This window comes from Olea europaea, chromosome 15, assembly GCF_002742605.1.
Source record: "Olea europaea var. sylvestris chromosome 15, O_europaea_v1, whole genome shotgun sequence".
Lineage (NCBI taxonomy): Eukaryota > Viridiplantae > Streptophyta > Magnoliopsida > Lamiales > Oleaceae > Olea > Olea europaea.
This window is the reverse complement of record NC_036251.1, coordinates 30,771,202-30,788,783: the sequence shown is the minus strand read 5'-3', so window position 1 is coordinate 30,788,783 and position 17,582 is coordinate 30,771,202. Positions and strand designations below refer to the sequence as shown.

Sequence of the window (17,582 nt, the reverse complement as noted above, 5' to 3'; positions counted from 1 at the left end):
CATAAATCTAGCAATTATAGTCATCAAAACTAATTTAAAATTTTGGATCGAAATAATTAAATAATTAATTAATCATATTAATTAATTAACTTAATTGACAGGCCTATTTAATTAAAATCAAATTTTAACTAAATCCCGAATTAGAGTCCAACTCTAATTCTACAACTATTGGTGAAGTAATTTAATCAAAATCAAATTTTAATTAATCATTAAATTAGAGTCCTATTCTAAATTTTAATTTGCATTGGGGAAGTAGTATTAATTGAAATCAAATTTTAATTAATATAATATTAGAGTCCAACTCTAATAAACTTGAATTAATATTTTAATTTAGGACAAAACTCCCAAATAAAATAAAAATTCAATTTAGGGTCAAAATTAAATATTTAAGTTAAAATCTAATTTTAACAAAAATATAAAAGTCGTCAAATTTTAAATAAATTTTAATTTTGGGTCAAAATTAGGGTATGGGTCAAACTCAATTAAAACATCATTTTAAAACCAATTTTAAAATACAAATTTAAAACATCTTTTGAAATTGCAAATTTGACCCAATTGGAAAAATTAATAATAGGGTCTTCCATATTCGTAAATTGCAGAAATGCCCTCCATTTAAAATTGTAGATTGACTCCTTCTCCTTTAATTGCAGACGGGTCCCCATAATTTCATAAATTTCAAGGGAAGCCCCCGTCTTCATCACCCAGATCCGAAAACCCTACATGAAAAAAAAAATTCTTATTTATTTCTCCAGTGGCAGCGCCTTCAGGCATTTCTGGGCACTATGTATAGGCCATATCCGGGACGTGTCCTGGCCACAACAAGGACGCTGCCGCAAGACCCGCTGCCTTATGACGGCGGGTCTTGCTGCCCAAAAACAGTAGCGCGAAGGCGCTGCAGCAACGGCATCACAGCCGCATGCACAGCACCGCCTATCGGCGCTGCCAGTGCTGTGAGGCCGCCACCGCCCGCTCGACTCAAAAAAAAATTTGTTTTTTGTTTTTCAAAATCAGATTTTGAAGAAATAAAATTAAACACTATAATTGCTAGATTCAGGAATAAATATGATTAAATCAACTTTTAATTTAATCAACATGTAAATAAATTCCTAACAAATACAAAGTTGGCTCTGATACCACTGTTGGGAATTTACTTAAACATGCACAGCAGAAATAAAAACAATTTCAATTCCCACCAGGATTCATTTTTGTATTTAGATAAGAAATGTGATGAGAATTATATCTTTTCTTGAATTTGTAAACTCTTCTACGTTATCTCTGTTCCAGCAACTTGAATTTGCCTCCCACAGCTATCCAATTGTCCAGCTTCCAATGAATTCCGCACAGAGAATAGACTGGAACTGCTAGAGTTTCTCCTCTTGTGCTAGCAAGAATTATGAAAACTATATGGATCTAAAACCCTAACCATGTATTTATATAAGCCCAAACGGGCTCGGCCCAATCCGGTCCAATATTTAATTAATCCATTTAATTAAATCCAGTCTGTAAATTAATTAATCCAATTAATTAATTTGGGGCTATAAATAATCAATCCAATTAATTAATTTATCCAACGATTGTTAAATTAATTAATTGACAATTTGTAATCTTCCAATTCTCTTTTTTTGTGCGACCCATCAGGTTCCCGACCACGATACCTAACGACGTGAAATATTATTTTGATCTAATCAAAACTGATAAATTAAACACCCTTTTAATTTATCACAAATTCACACTCGCCGTCCCAAATTGACATCTAGTAATGTATTAGGGCAACACATGTGACGGGAATGTCACGTGGTATGACAAAACCAAACTCGTTCGTTTACCGTGAAACTATAATCCCTTCGTCAATATGATCCGATCAATTACGAGATATGAAAGCGTGTCAATATCGATTATCGATCATATCTTTCATTCTACCATTAAGTCAATATGAGTTGGAAACTCCTTTTCGACTTATGTGTATACCTTGGCCAAGGATTTCGTTATTGACTTAATTGAACGAAATGCAGATCACGATCTTTTAATATCTAAGAGTGGCGAATCCTCTATTGGTCATTCACAACCTTCATATGGTACTTGACATACCCGAATGATACTGTATTAGCGGCCCTTGATAGAGCAACATCCAACACCGTCAAAGCATGACCGTTCTCATATAAGGTACTATGACGACCTCAAGTTAAAAGGACCAATTCCACTACCGAACGTTGGAGATTAACCACTGAAACTCAAATAGTTATCCATGTGGAATCTCTTAGCGGTCTCCAATGTTTTGTTCTATAACAAAACATTCACGTGTTCATTTAAGTGTCACCACACTTTAACTTGTGAGATCAGCTACTTACTTCACAAGTAAAAAATGCCACACTTGATGGTCTATCTGTAGTAATGATATTCGTATCTCGTTATTACTTACGACCACGGATTATTCAAAATCCAATCATACGTAATTTGTATCTCACAATCTTGAATCTCGGACTCTATTATTTAATATTATTTATCAAAAAATTAATTTAAAAAAATAATAGATCTTGCCAAAATCAAATACATTAAACATATTAAAAGTGTTTATAACCTAAATCGATTGAATTCATGGCATAACACTTACAGGACGCACATAATTCCTAACAATTTGGCCAAATTTTTCTTTTTTCTCTCTTTTTCTTTTTCTTCTTCCTTTTTTTCTCTCTCTCTTCTCTCTGCTTCGTTTCTTTCTAGTGTGTGTAGTGTATGTTTTTGTGTGAAAATGGATTGAAATGGATTATTATACACATGAATTGGGTAATGTTTATCACTCCACTGCCTGCCACTTTGTTTTTACTTCTTTTTTTTTTTCCTTTTTTTTCTTTTTTTTTTTTTTTTTTTTTTTTTTTTTCCTTTTTTTTCTTTTTTTTTTTTATATAGCATGACATGTTTGACTAACATTTGGCTTTGACTTATTTTAATTTAATAAAGGTATTACAAAATGGATTTGTCCAATGAAACGTGATGAGGACGAAGTGAACACTTCAGAGTTAAAACAGTTTGTTTCACGGGCACACATGTTAATCGATTACCAATTATTCAGATTCTAATGTCCTCTGAAGAAAGGAAGGCCCCTATGTAGCAATTATCCTACCAAATACTATATTATTATTGTTTATTTTTTTAATTATGGACTTAAAGGAAATCGAAAATGTCTGCAATTAGTTTGGTCTGCTTTGTGGATTTTTTTGTGTTAATGCTAAATATGTCGCGACATGATTCTTTTTTTTTAATTCATTATATTTTAACTGTATTGAAGATTATCAACTTTGCTCATTATTGTAATTATATCCCCAATTCTTTTTCGTTGCATTTTTATTTGTAAACTTTCTATTAATTAGCACATTTTGTTCTAGATGAAGGTTTTTGTTAAAATATTATGTTTGCATGCTTTGAAATAATTGAAAAATATTTTGTCAAACTTTTGCATTTTTAGTTTCACCTTTCTCCCCCAAAAGACACTCAAATCAATTATATATGTTGTATTTTGCTTATTTAAAAATATGAGGGGTAAATAAATCTTTGTAAGTCTTTTTAACGAATTTTCTGAACAGAAATCATTATCGGTGACAAGATGTGTTAATTAATAAAAAGTTGTGATAAAAATATGATACAAAAAATTGAGAATATAAGTGCGATAATGAATAAAGGTTAAAAACTTTCAGTAAAATTAAAATAGTGCAGCAAACAAGACTCGTTGCCGTGAATATAGATGTCTATAACCAAGCACCCTTATTTTAAACAAGCATACCAATTAATAATTACATGTTTGAATGGACAGCCATGCATGCAACAGTTTATGTTTCTCCTGCATATTCACAGTGTTGGACTAGATAGAAGCGGATTTCTAATTACATCTTCTATGGGCCCTAAACATTCAACATCACAGCTAATTATGATTATTACTAGAATTTCTCCAAGGCTACGGCTTCATCATAACCAAATCGAATTTCCTATAAAAGCTCATTACATCTGACATTCCTATTCTTTCATTCAAACAAAATATACCAAGTCTTATTATTAATTAATATAAAGTTGACTCTATTAGAGTCCTAATTGTAATTGACTTTATTCATTTCTAAAATCCAGGTTAGTTGAGTTAAAATTAAGTTGTAATTAAAGTCAAAAGAGTTGAAATTGATAGTATAGGTCTTGAAGTAGTCCATGATATCAAAAATGTCCAAGAAGATCGCAAATGATCAAAAGAATGTAATTAGAACTCTAAAGAGTATCAAAATGTAGCACAAGTTATGCTCCAAATTTCCAATCTCAACTTGCAACATATTTTTCATATAGAAAACATTCGAATTTGAGAAATGATGTATGTAGAAGAATTTGTATCCCTTTAAATTAGCTTTCTAATGCATTTTAAATCACTTCAATCCGACTTCAGGGAGAAAGTTACGACAAAAATACTAATAATTGTTTAGATGGTGCTCATTGGTTGTCCACTTGGCGCTCAAGAGACATGTTGACGTCCAGAATTCTGTTTTACTTCAAATACTGATTTTTCAATTCTTTTTCATCCCAAACACTTTTCCCTATACATATCATACCTTATGAACGTCTCAAAATGTGTTGAATCATAATTATATCATAGAGATTCTTTCTTTGAAGATTCAAATTACTTTCAGTGATTTCAAAATTCAACCATAGTATTATTTGATTCATGGATTCATCCAAACTTAGATTTGTTAATCAAGCAATGAACCTTCACATTAAACCACAGATCAAAACACACAAGATCTTCGTTCAAACACGAAATCTACATTTGCCAATTAGCCTCCAAAGTTATTGGTGTTTTAGGAAGAGGCGCTTGAAATTTCGACGCTAAAAAACAAGATTCGTTCTTGGAGGTTCACAAGAGATAAACGATACCAGGGGTTGGGAACTAGTCTAAGGAGCATGCAATCCAAGAGGGCCAAGATGATTACAAGAGGAAGGTCAAAGGGGACTAAATGTTAGTCGGGTATGGACCATACTATAAATCTCATCATTTATAGTGGATTGTTGACTGACACAGTACTCGAGTTTTTGATCATTTGCGAAAGGTTTTCTCCATGATCATATTTGGGTTATTTACTCTATGCAATTTACAAACTGTGGTCCTCAAATATATGATAAATTGACTTATTTGGTCTAATAATCTAGAAACAATTAAAAAGTGACTTGTTGCTTTTAACCGTATAATTCTACACATTGAATCTAAATCAATCGATCATCTAAACTTTCAAACTCCACATTTTTTCAATTCATTTCTGAATCAAGAGACTTAACCCTTGTTTGAGTCTCATTATTTGGGGAAAAAAATATATTCTTAAATAGTATTTTAATATCATTTCAACTATATATTCTTCAATTCAATAATATTACACACGAATATAAAAAATTTTCTTATTTTTTAACCATACATTTCCCATCAATACACTATTCAAAAATGCATTTTTATGACAAAAATGGGGCTCAAACAAGGGCTTAAAATAACCATTAGAATAGTCTCTGTGTTATTAAGTCCATGTTTGGTGTAGACTAGAATCAAACTTTTAGTAAATTTTGATAAAACTTGGTAAAATATGTTGTTGAAAAATTAACAAAGGCTAAAGTAAGGAAGTTGGACTAATGAACTATGCTTCCGCCACTCTATATAGTCGGGTGTTGAACACGACATCCACTCATTCAAGTAAATAACTAAAGTAGGTGCCCCTCAGGGCACTTCTCCACTGGCAAAGGACGGACGCTGTCAAACCTGGCAGAGCAGAGGTCGTGAGTTCGAAACATGGGGCTCTTGGAAGGCAAGAATTTATTCTTGGAAGGCAAGGGAACATTTGGAAGGCAAGGATTTATTCTTGGAAGGCAAGTGGGAACTTGGAAGGCAAGGATTATTCTTGGAAGGCAAGGTGCAACTTGGATTGGCTTGCTTGGCACTTTGTCAGACCAGGTGGGGAGCGCTCGGACCCTGGCCAGTTGGAGGCACATCCTGCGATTAACCGGACTGTGTGAAGAGGGGCCGGATCACAGACCCAAGGATTAGTCTAGAATAGGACACCTTGTAAAAAAAAAAAAAAGTAACTAAAGTAGGGATCTTCTCTAACTACTACAAGTTTTAAATGAGATAGTTCGCATGGTATGCTGCCAACCAAAGACTTAGGTACAAGTCTTTTATAAAAATTTGTGCACACGACAAACCTTTGATCAAAAATTGAATTTAGCATGCACATGATGGAGTGTGATAAAGAAAAAATGGAAGAAAATGCACAAGGTAGATCTATCTAACGCTTAAACTTATAGACATTCATACAATAGACCATGAGACTGTAACTGATGACAAGAACCCAAAAAATAATAATAAAAATGCATTAATAGTGTGTTGGTGGAGCCTAATTATTTTCTTATGCGGAATTCATATGTTGAATGACCTTTTAATTTCGTTAAGGTTAGTTTAGAAATTTCATACTTACCATTTTGATTTTGCCGTAATTTATTTTATAAATAGAGAGTCGTCAATAGTATTTTGTATCATCTTAAAAAAGAGAGAAGTTATACTGGTTGTGCGATTTTTCTTTTGTAAAACTTCTTTTTATCATAATGAATTAATGTAGCGTGAGAGTGGGCGAGAACGTAATCTCACATTATGATAAACATCTATAAATTTTGTGTTCTCTTTTATGTCTTTATTAATTATTACCTTATTGCAATTTTATTGACTACAAGAAATTTATACTTTTCTACAAAATTTTGGGAGACAATTTGAGATTTATATGCAGAGATCACTTTTCCCCCACAAAAACATCGTTTCATAGGGGTATATTTTGCTTCAAAATTTTAAATAGTGGGAGGATGTATGCCAACAAAAATTTATATTTTTTCCTGACAAAAAATTTGAAGGGCAAAAATTATCTTTTGTCGACAAAATTATTTGACCTATTTGTAGGCTAATAATTAACAAAAAATTTCTAATTTTTATCTTCATTTTTAGCGGGAAAATATTTTATCTATTTGTGGGTTAAGTCGATTATAAGTTAAAACAACATATACGACCCAACCCACTTCAATTTTTTAACCATAAAAAGAAAAAGGGAAATTTTCATAATTAAGAGATTAAGTATGGCATATTTCAAAATTAAGAAAATAAGTTTCAAACTTCAAAAATCAGATATTTATTAAAATTTATTTATTTATTTTATTAATTAAATATATTTAGGTCACATATCTATACAATTTGATCACAAATTAACAATTTAATTAATCACTTATTTTTTGGTCAAATTTTATGTCACAAATTATTTTACGGTCACAATTCAAAAATTATGTAGGTCACAGTTTATTCATCAGTCCCAAATCAAAAAATTAATTAATCGGTCATAACTCATCAAATTATTGGTCACAACTTATTTTTCGGTCACACATCAAAAATTTTATAAGTCACATAATATTTTTCGTTTACGAATCAAAAATTTTATAGGTCACAAATTACAAATATTATAGGTCACAACTTATTAGATAGTCACAAACTATTAATTTTTTAGGTCACACAATATTTCTTTATCACAATTTATCTTTTTCATTGGTCACATATTGTTTATTGGTCACAGATCAACCAATTCACTAATCACAATCAACCAAATAATATGTGACCACCACCAACACTTACAACCACCAATGCTGCCTCCAACAACACCACCCCCGTCAACACCAAAACCACCACCACATTGATCACAAATTAATCAATTTATTGATCACAACTTTCAACCAACCAATAAAATCGTCACAAACACCTACGTCCCATCCCATCACTCTAAAGCACTAAACAACTGCCAACCACCATTTCCACCACCAACGACATTGCCCACCACCACCACTGTCGACATCACCACCACTACTACTACACCCTCACCACTTCCCGACAGTTGGTCACAAACCCCCAAATAGTTGGTCATAATCACTTTTGTACCACACCGCCAACCACCACCATCACACCACTGCCATCGTCGTGCGGCCAACACTACCAACCATCGCTGCCATCGCAAACACTACCACCACCACTATCACTGTCGCTTCAGCCATCATCAACTAAAAAAAACCCTAAAAACCACCTCCACACCAACCGAAAAACCACATATCCATAATCAAAACCAAAATAACTGGTTTTGAACCATAAAACCATAGATCCAAAGCCGCCGCCACCATCGCCTCAGCCATCATCAACCAATAATCACCAACAGAAAACACACCTAAACCCTAAGCAGATGAGAGAATGAAGGAACCACCCAATCACCCCCAAAAATAGTATCTCGACAGCCTCGTTTATCGTCGAAAAACATACCTAAACCCTAAGCATCAACACCTCGCTACCATAGTCAATGTCACAACCATCATCGAGAAAGCAGCGACATGGCATAGCGGCATCTTCACAGTATGTAGCATCGTTAATCGTCGTTATGCAATGGCGATGGTGATGGGTTTCGAGCGGCGCAGTTCCTAACCCGGTTTGTTTGCCTTCTCCGCTTCAAATTGTGGTGATGGTGGTCACCGGTGTTGGTAATTGTGGTGGCAATGGCGACAATCGTCACGGTCAACGAGAGAGAACAGAGAGATGAGAGAGAGGAGGTGTAGAGAGAGACGGGTTTGGGGAAAATGGGCCGGTGGGAGAGGGTAGGATTGGTTTATCAATTAATTTAATTTAATAATATATTTACAAATAATATTATATTAATTAATAANACAGATTCATTTTGTCATATTGGTGCCACATTTATACTTGGCAATTTGTGATTGGATGGTTGAAAAATGCTTTTGACACTACTGTCAATGAAATCCTGCCGGTACGAATCCGATACCATTCTAACAAAATGAATCTGTATTTGTTTCTACTGTCCATCCTATGTATAGTTTTAGTATGATCTAATCTTCTGTTTAATTTCGATTTTTTATAAAGAATTTTTAGTTTTTAATATTTCTATTTTTTTTTATTTTTTTTTTTCTTTATGTTCAAGTTTTGAAGGGCTGTTAAGCATTTTTCACTTACTGGGTAGCCTGAGGAAGATGATTTTGGATATCAACCTCTTTGCCTATTCAAATCTAATAATGAACAATCATGGGTTAAGAAAAAATAATATTTTCTGGGGGTTCCATTCTGTTGTGGGCATATTTGTATTTTTTTTATTTTCCCAAATGTCCAATTCATTTTCAAAGTATCATGCGAGACCTTAACTGTTATTTCCTAACATTTTCATTAAAGTGCTCTGCCGTATCTTCTGTAGTATCAGTAGATGCTATGCTAATATAGAGCTTTTGTCTTCCCGTGTTTTGAGAGAATTGATCAATGGTTTAGTGTCTTCAATTATCTGAACAATGAAAATAGATGGTGGTAGGGTGATGAATCAAAAAGGAAATCTTCATTAGTTCTACATCCCTTTTTTATAAAGGGAATTAATATTTTTCTGGGGACTTAGTGTGTTGGAATCTGTTTGATTGATATATGGGAGCTATTTAATCAGTTAACCTGTCACCAGTTAGTTTTATAGTTTTAACAGATTTCTGTTTGGAGTTAGTTGAGAGCTAACTGCTGTGAAGAAAAAAAAAACCAACAAGAGCGTGTTGGCTCTAATTGTAAAATTAGGGCACTAATAACTTGTATAAATAGAGAGTGAAAGTTACAAAAGGGGCTGATACTCGTTATCTGAAAACCACGGGGAAAACTCATAGTTGTATAGAGAGAGAGAGCCTATTGTATAAATTCAGATTATGAGAGTGTAACTTCTGCTCATACACGTAGTGAATTTGACTGGGGAATTTGTCCTGTTCTTGAATATATCAATTCTTGTTCTGATTCCTGTAAATTGTTGTTGTTATTTCTCTGTTTCTTTCTTTCTTTCTTTATCTCTATACCTGTTCTTGTTTATTTGTGCCAATCTTTAACAGTTTAGAATTAATAGGCTCCATTTATGGATTTTGTAAGTCGATTATATCTCTTAGGTTGTGCTATATCTCTTTATGTACATCTGTGTTATATCTCTTACTATTTTGATTTTATGGGCTGTTTGATATCTCTTGTAGATTGTGTTCGTAGAATGAAATGTTTGTCAAAGAGTATGAATATATTGTAGAAAGGGCAAATGAGCAGCTACTTGTTGAAGTTATCTCTTTGGAGGAGATTCTTGTAAATCCTGAGACTGGACTGATTATCATTTACACTATTGTTAATAGAGAATAATTCTAATGAGGAAGATGTTACTATTGAAGATGAAAAGAATAACCTTGTTAAGGGTCAGCTACATATCTAATTCATGAGGAAGAAGATTTTTTTTATTTTTTTATTTTTTGTTTTTGGGTAAGTGCATGATAGCATATTTGCAATACTCTTTTTAAGTATAGATGTAACCTACTTAGTCAATGATTTTTATTTATGTTTTGGTGCAATATTTTGGATTCAATGTCACATTAACTGACACTAAATTTCTTAATTAATTTATTGCCTCTTTGCACCTTTATATTATTTTTGAATGAGGTTAAAAAATCTCTACAATATAAATAACAAATAAACTATATGAAAATAATTTAGTTTTTCCCTACGAGTTCTTTATTTGTTAGAGAAAAGAAGGGGTTTAGTCCACAAATAAACTTTTAATTGTTGGGACAAAAATGTATATCTTAGCCTACAAATATTCTTTCCGCACAAAAATCTATTTGTAGGAAAAATCACAATTTAGCTCACAACATAATTTGTAGGGAAAAGTAACATCCTTTCATGGGCTAAAGGTAACTTTAGCAAACAAATAACTTTGTCAGGAAAAAAATGTTACATTAACTGACACTAAATTTCCTAATTAATTTATTGCCTCTTTGCACCTTTATATTATTTTTGAATGAGGTTAAAAGATCTCTATAATAAAAATAACAAATAAAATATATGAAAATTATTTAGTTTTTTCCCTACGAATTCTTTATTTGTTAGAGAAAAGAAGGGATTTAGTCCAAAAATAAATTTTTAATTGTTGGGACAAAAATGTACATCTTAGCCTACAAATATTCTTTTTGCATAAAAATCTATTTGTAGGAAAAATCACAATTTAGCTCACAACATAATTTGTAGGTAAAAGTAACATCATTTCGTGGGCTAAAAGTAACTTTAGCAGACAAATAACTTTGTCGGGAAAAAACTTAAGCGATGATTTGTATCTTATGCAAATGATTCGTACCCACAAATTTTAAAATTTTGTCGTCAAACTTATCTCCTCGATTAAGAATTTTTTTTGTCTACAAAACTTGAACCCACAGTTTAATTGCAGTCCTTGTCAGCCATGGACATTTCACTATCAAAGCTTGCATTTTATCAATGTGTTTCTTGTTACAAGACACCGTGTAATTCCTAAAAGCACAAACATTATAATCGTGCATCAAATTATTTTTAGTATAATTGGGTACAACGTTGATATATGTAGTAGATGGGATTAATTAAGATTTGTTGATAGAATAATTCACATGCTGATGCCTGGATTTGTCGCAGTCAAATATCTTTTAAAAATCAAAGTTATTGTCAATCAATTTTAAGGATCAAAATGAAAGCAAACAGATATTCTACACTAGATGGAATGTGGGTTTAAAACAAGCATAAAAAACGAGTGTGTAACTATCAATTACTTTCTTCACTTGTTGGGTAGCTAAATTGAAGAAGATATTGTTCGATATTTCATACTAATGGAGCAAGTGTGACAATATATATGCATACTAGGAGCACAGCTCAAGAAATAAGTTTTCTTGATATTTGGTTTGGCTTTCAATGCGTAAGGATGGTTAAAATTGCTCCTCCCTAAGTTATACTTTATGTTTTCACTAATAAAATTCAGCCCTAGTCGTAGTTTGCCCACGAAAAAAAAAAAGTTGAATTTCGAAACACTAAAGCCCCGTTTGATGTACCATATTTTCCATGGAAAATGGAAATTTTCTAACCATTTTCCAAGTTTTTGCATGTTTGATATGTAATAATTTATAAGCAATTGGTTTTCTCACTTTCACTCACGTGACCCTCAATTCCACAAAAATGAGGAATTTCAATTCCCATGATTAAGCAAGTTTTTCAATTTTTAGACTATTGTTTGGGGCTTCTTCTTTTTTATTTTTTTTATTTTTTTGGCAATAAAAACAAATTCTAAGAATTATTGTAAAAAAATATTTCCCTTTATTGACAATTTCCATAAAAATAAAGTCGAACGAACATCAAATGATGGATTTATTTTATTTTATTTTTTTTTTTTTTTTGCAATGGAAACAAATTTTATCTCTAATACCAGTAAATTTTAGCCCTTTAATTGACAATTTTCATATAAAACAAAATCAAACAAATATCAAAAAATATTTTTATTTCAATATTTTTCACGTGAAAAATTATACCAATCAAACACAATAAATTGAAAATTCTCTGGAAAACAATTTCTGGACAATTCAATTCCATGAAATTTGTTTTCTTTCCAACCAAATTTCATCTTTTCAATCAAACGGACCCTAATATTTGGATCATTCTAAGTTAAACTAGATAATGAAAAATGTTTGATGTAATCAAAAGTGTCATTAAATCATACACCACGTAACTAGTTCAACAACTCCACTTTCCTGTAATTAAGAGTACTCTTTTAGTTACTTATAAGCATAAAGATTCAGATGATGCCATAAAACCCTGAGGTTCACCCTGATATTTAAATAGAATTACGATTAATTTACTCAGGGAAAAATAATTAATGTAAGGATTAGGTAGTCTAGAGTTAAGTGCAGATTATTTGAATTCAATTTATTAAATTATGTTTAGAATCCATTAGAGAGTTTAAATTGATTGGGACATGTTTGATGAATTAGATTCAATAGAATTATAAAAGATAAATAAATAAACACACATGTGAGAAATAAAACTCGTATCAATATAAACTTTTATAATATCTTTGATTGTCAATATTTTTCATAGAAAATATGTTTTTTCCTCCTAAATTCCTACTTTTGTACTACTTGATTGACATTTTTCCATGGAAAGCATTTCCTACTTTTGATCACTTGATCATATTTATCTCAAAATCAAGGAAAATATTTTTTTTTAGGGGATTAGGATTTTATTTTCGAGTAAATCCATTCTCTTTCTTTCTCTCATCTATCCACCAATAAAAAATGGACAAGTATAATATATTTTAAATTGAAAACTAAATCAATCAAACACATTTTAATTAATAATTTTCATACAAATAAGTTCTAGACAATTGAATTGCCTAAAATTTATTTTCTTTCTATATAAATTCCATTCTCGCAAACAACGCTCCCTTAAGCTTACTTGTTTAAACATGTCTAAGACAATATTTATATTCGATATATCATGTTACTCAGAAGTTAACAATTTCACTTGAAGAACAAATTTAAAGCATGTAATTAATGCATGGCTATATAGAAAGTGTGATTTCAATTAGGCTAGTTGTAAGATTTAATAATGGAGAAGATACTATTGAACTGGATATTTCATATTGCTACTAGAAACAACTAAAAGAATGCAACTTTCACAATGCTATTATTTCATTGTATTGGCATTTTTATTATTTCTTCCAAACAATGCAATGATTGAAGTCAAATAATAGTGGACGTTAATAGTCCAACGTTAATTTAGTCAAACAATATCTATTTTAGATTGTTTGACTATTTTCATTCTTGTTGACCATAATTAAGCTGTTTGAAGGCAGATAACCGTGGTTTTTTGGGACAATTAACGTTTACGAACCACATAACGATATTGTTAATTAATCAAATCAGTCCCGCGATTAGTTTTGGTGGACATAACTGATTTCATTGCCAATGGTATAAACATTATATAGTTAGTGACTAAATATTAACATTTTAAAGTTTGGATACCATTCTGAACATACCCATAAGTTTATGGACTAACAATGATTTTAAGTTGTATAATAATAGGAGACCTGCTATACTTACAAAGGTCTGTTTTACAGACCCCTGCCAGATACTCACAGTGAGGGGCCGACAATTTTATTTTATTTTTTCACGTGGGACCGACCCCTACAATGAGGGGTCGATAAGGATTCTGAGCAATTTCCTAATAATAGACCTTACAAGTACTTTAAATTTAGATATGCTCCAAGATTCCCTTCATGTACAGAGCAATTTCCTAATAATAGATCTTACATGTACTTTAAATTTAGATATGCTTCAAGAATCCCTTCATGTATGCAATTGCTCAAATCTTATCTCTCTGATATGAAGTTGTGAATTTGCAAAATTGGTATTTAGAAAGTTCTACATTATAAAATACTCCTATTTGTGCATGTATATCCTTTAGTCACAATTCAACATTTCGAGCAAACATTCACCTACATTGCGGAGGGATATCTTGAATTCCTTGTTATTAATTAAACCTTAATCATTAATTTTGAATATAATTTTAATGATAGGAGATCTCGAACCTCTCTATTTCTCCAACATACAAAGAAAATGATCCCGTCAATTTTTATTTACACCGAAAGAAATTAAAACGACTTAATACAAGCATATGAATCGCAATGATAGAGATCAACCTCCACATGTTCTAATTTTCAAATTTTCAGAAAAATAACCACCTTGAAAGTACAAAAGGTTTAGGAAACGTAAAATCAGACCTCTAACAAACGAACATAAACGAAGGAAAAAAAAAAAAAAAAAAAAACAAAAATAAAAAAATTATCATTTTTGTCATGCTTAATTAATTATTATCTTCTGATAAATCATTATATACCAGCTAACTAGATACTAAGCATCTACAGTTGTTAGACTCAACAGTATGGGTTCATGTCCCAAAATTAAAAGGGAATGGGAGTGGGGGTAGCACATAACTTCATGCCTCATATTTGTTTTTTCTTTATGTTGAACTGCTAGTTTAAACTTTCCATTACATTTCTTTCCAAACTCCAAATATTGTTTTTCTCAGGAAACTCTAAATTATTACTATTTTCTTATTTTTTTTATAATTTTCAAGTGGATACAGTTTTGGAACAACTTTTAGAGGACCACCACTGTATACAAATTCTTGCAGACTGGAGCTAGCTGCTGCCCAATTTAAAGTGAACATTTAGAAGGAAGTGAAAAATTCATTTACTGGGGCACTTTAAAAAAAAAAAAAAAAAAAAGGTTGAACCCCAACCTTGAGGGCCCCCACCGCCATACCCTTAGAGTTTTGTGAGAGAGGTAAATCGCGATGTGTGTCCCAACAAGTCAGGGAACAAGAACTGCCTGTACACTGCGTCTACAAGGAGTTCAATTCCATGTTTTAGGAATCGAACCCCCACACTGCGGCTGCCAGAAAGGCATGAGATAACTTTAATTGAAAAAATAATCAACTTATGTCTATATATTATGCCAAATTGATTATTTTGCGAGCCCAAGTGCATAAGCATGTATATTTATGCACCTTGTGTAGTTTGAAAGAAACAATAAACAGGCCTCGGTTTTTTCTTAATTAAGGAAATCAACTTTTAGCATATATGACGAGTGTGTAAGAACATTTAGTTAAAATATTACGGTATATTATGATGTGATATTTATGAAAGGGAAAAGTAACCTATGAGCCAATTGTCCAGCAAATTTTGGTCAGGCAGTATTTAATCAAGTCTGGACCCACTGGCATGTGATCACCATGTGTATCATGAATTGTGTAAACAGTATTAATATAGCTCATTTTCCAGATCCATCTTTGGTTTAGCCATAGTTGGGTAGCAATTTTTTATCCCAAAAAAATCAATTTTTTTTTTATCGTTATTTCACTATTTCGACCGTCATATTTGACTTCTTCTCTCACAAGTGAAATCCACTTTTTCTCTCTAACGATGAAAAAACTAATTCTCATTATCACTACCGAACAGATCCTTAATATTTTTAGAAAATATCTCAATGGAGGAATTTTATTTTTAAATGATCAATGATTTTATGAAAATAAATGGTCAACCGTACAAATGTTTGCATGTATCTATGTCTCCATCCCATTTAGGAAAATCCACATGAGAAGTTTATAACCATACGGAAAATTGAAATTTGTTTTTATCAATTATTTTTACCGATATTACCTTTTTGAAACTATAGTAGTAATTGGAAGTAAAGAAAGTAGAACTTTTACTTGACCGTAGGATTCCAATTTAATTTTATCTATTTTGTGACAAACAAGGAATGTGATCAATTGTGAGTAGCATGTGATAATATGAATGATTTATTTACAAAAGGATTGCTATCTAAATGCAAAAAATTGGTACATGAAATAGGAACGAATTGATTTAAGGATCTTCAGTGATCAACATCAGGATACTAGTTATCTTATTTTTCCTTTGCTTAGGTTTATCACATTGGACTTTCCAGGTAAATTTCAATGAGTTCGCATTTTTCCAGGCACTTTCAATTAGTTAGACTTCATATCCCACGCATTCATTACATAAACAAACAGTTGAAGCGGTCCTGTGTGTAAGATCTGCTCGAAAATGGTCTTAATTTAGGAATTTATACTATTCTAAAAAACAAAGCAAGCCACCCTTGAGAGAAATAAATTAATTTCAAAGATCTTGAGCAAATTCAAATGAGGTTTCTCCGTACGTTCGTCACAAAATATTTCTAAATCTCGATAGATCAAATGCCAAATAGCTGTCAAAAAGCATAAGCTTGAAAACATAATAATATGTGCCCCAACTACACATTCGTAACTCCAAATCCATGGATTCGTGACAATCTCTCTTGTGATACTCTAACTTTCCCATATCCGGTCACAAAAGCAGCACCATAGACTTTTGCTTTCGCGTCTCTCTAAAGTTGCAATCGTGGTAAAATCTTGATTTATTTAATCATCAAGGACTCCCAAGCACAAAATATGATCTCTTTCCACAAGCAGTAGTTAGTTTCCGAACTCCATTTGCTAGCCGCACGTATAGTTATATTACCCTCAGAAGCAAGATTGTATCCTTCATTACAAGTGTGAAAAATGATTTTCTTTGGGAATCCAAGGTAAAACTTCACTATATACTCCTAATTTTTAACAATTAACTGTACTTCATTTGACATCTTTATCTCGCTCGATTTTTGTCAAACAAGATTTTTATTGAGTCAGTTGTGTAAATAGTCATCACGAGTAGAATGTTGTAAAATAATAGATAATTATTGATTAATATTTATTCTTATCATGATATTTAAAATAAGTCTTACATATTCTAGAAGTTTATATCCTGATCAATTTGTAACTATCATTCCTATGAATATGGTGTATCGTTACAATAAAATTGAATTTTATTTTGACTCTTAGAACGTGTTTGATTGACATGAAAAATATCACATAGAAAAGAAAATATTTTCCTTGTTTTGAGGAAAACAAAAACCACCTCCCCCAAAAGAAAATATTTTCCTTAAAAATAAAGAATATTAGACATATTTTCAAAAGTTGGAAAATATTTTCAATAGAAAAAAAAATAACAATCAAACACTAAAAGTGAGAATTTGGGTGAAAAACTGATATTTTTCATGAAAAATAAATGTAATCAAACACACACTTATATTTCTATCTT

General features: G+C 31.6%; 1 long non-coding RNA gene across 1 annotated transcript; it reads left to right on the top strand.

The window, feature by feature from the left end:
- The first annotated feature begins 8,754 nt into the window (after window positions 1–8,754).
- Window positions 8,755–10,420, top strand: LOC111411087. The gene is made up of 2 exons (XR_002705824.1): window positions 8,755–8,849; window positions 10,084–10,420. It is a non-coding gene; the product is annotated as an uncharacterized LOC111411087 (long non-coding RNA).
- Window positions 10,421–17,582: the final 7,162 nt, after the last annotated feature.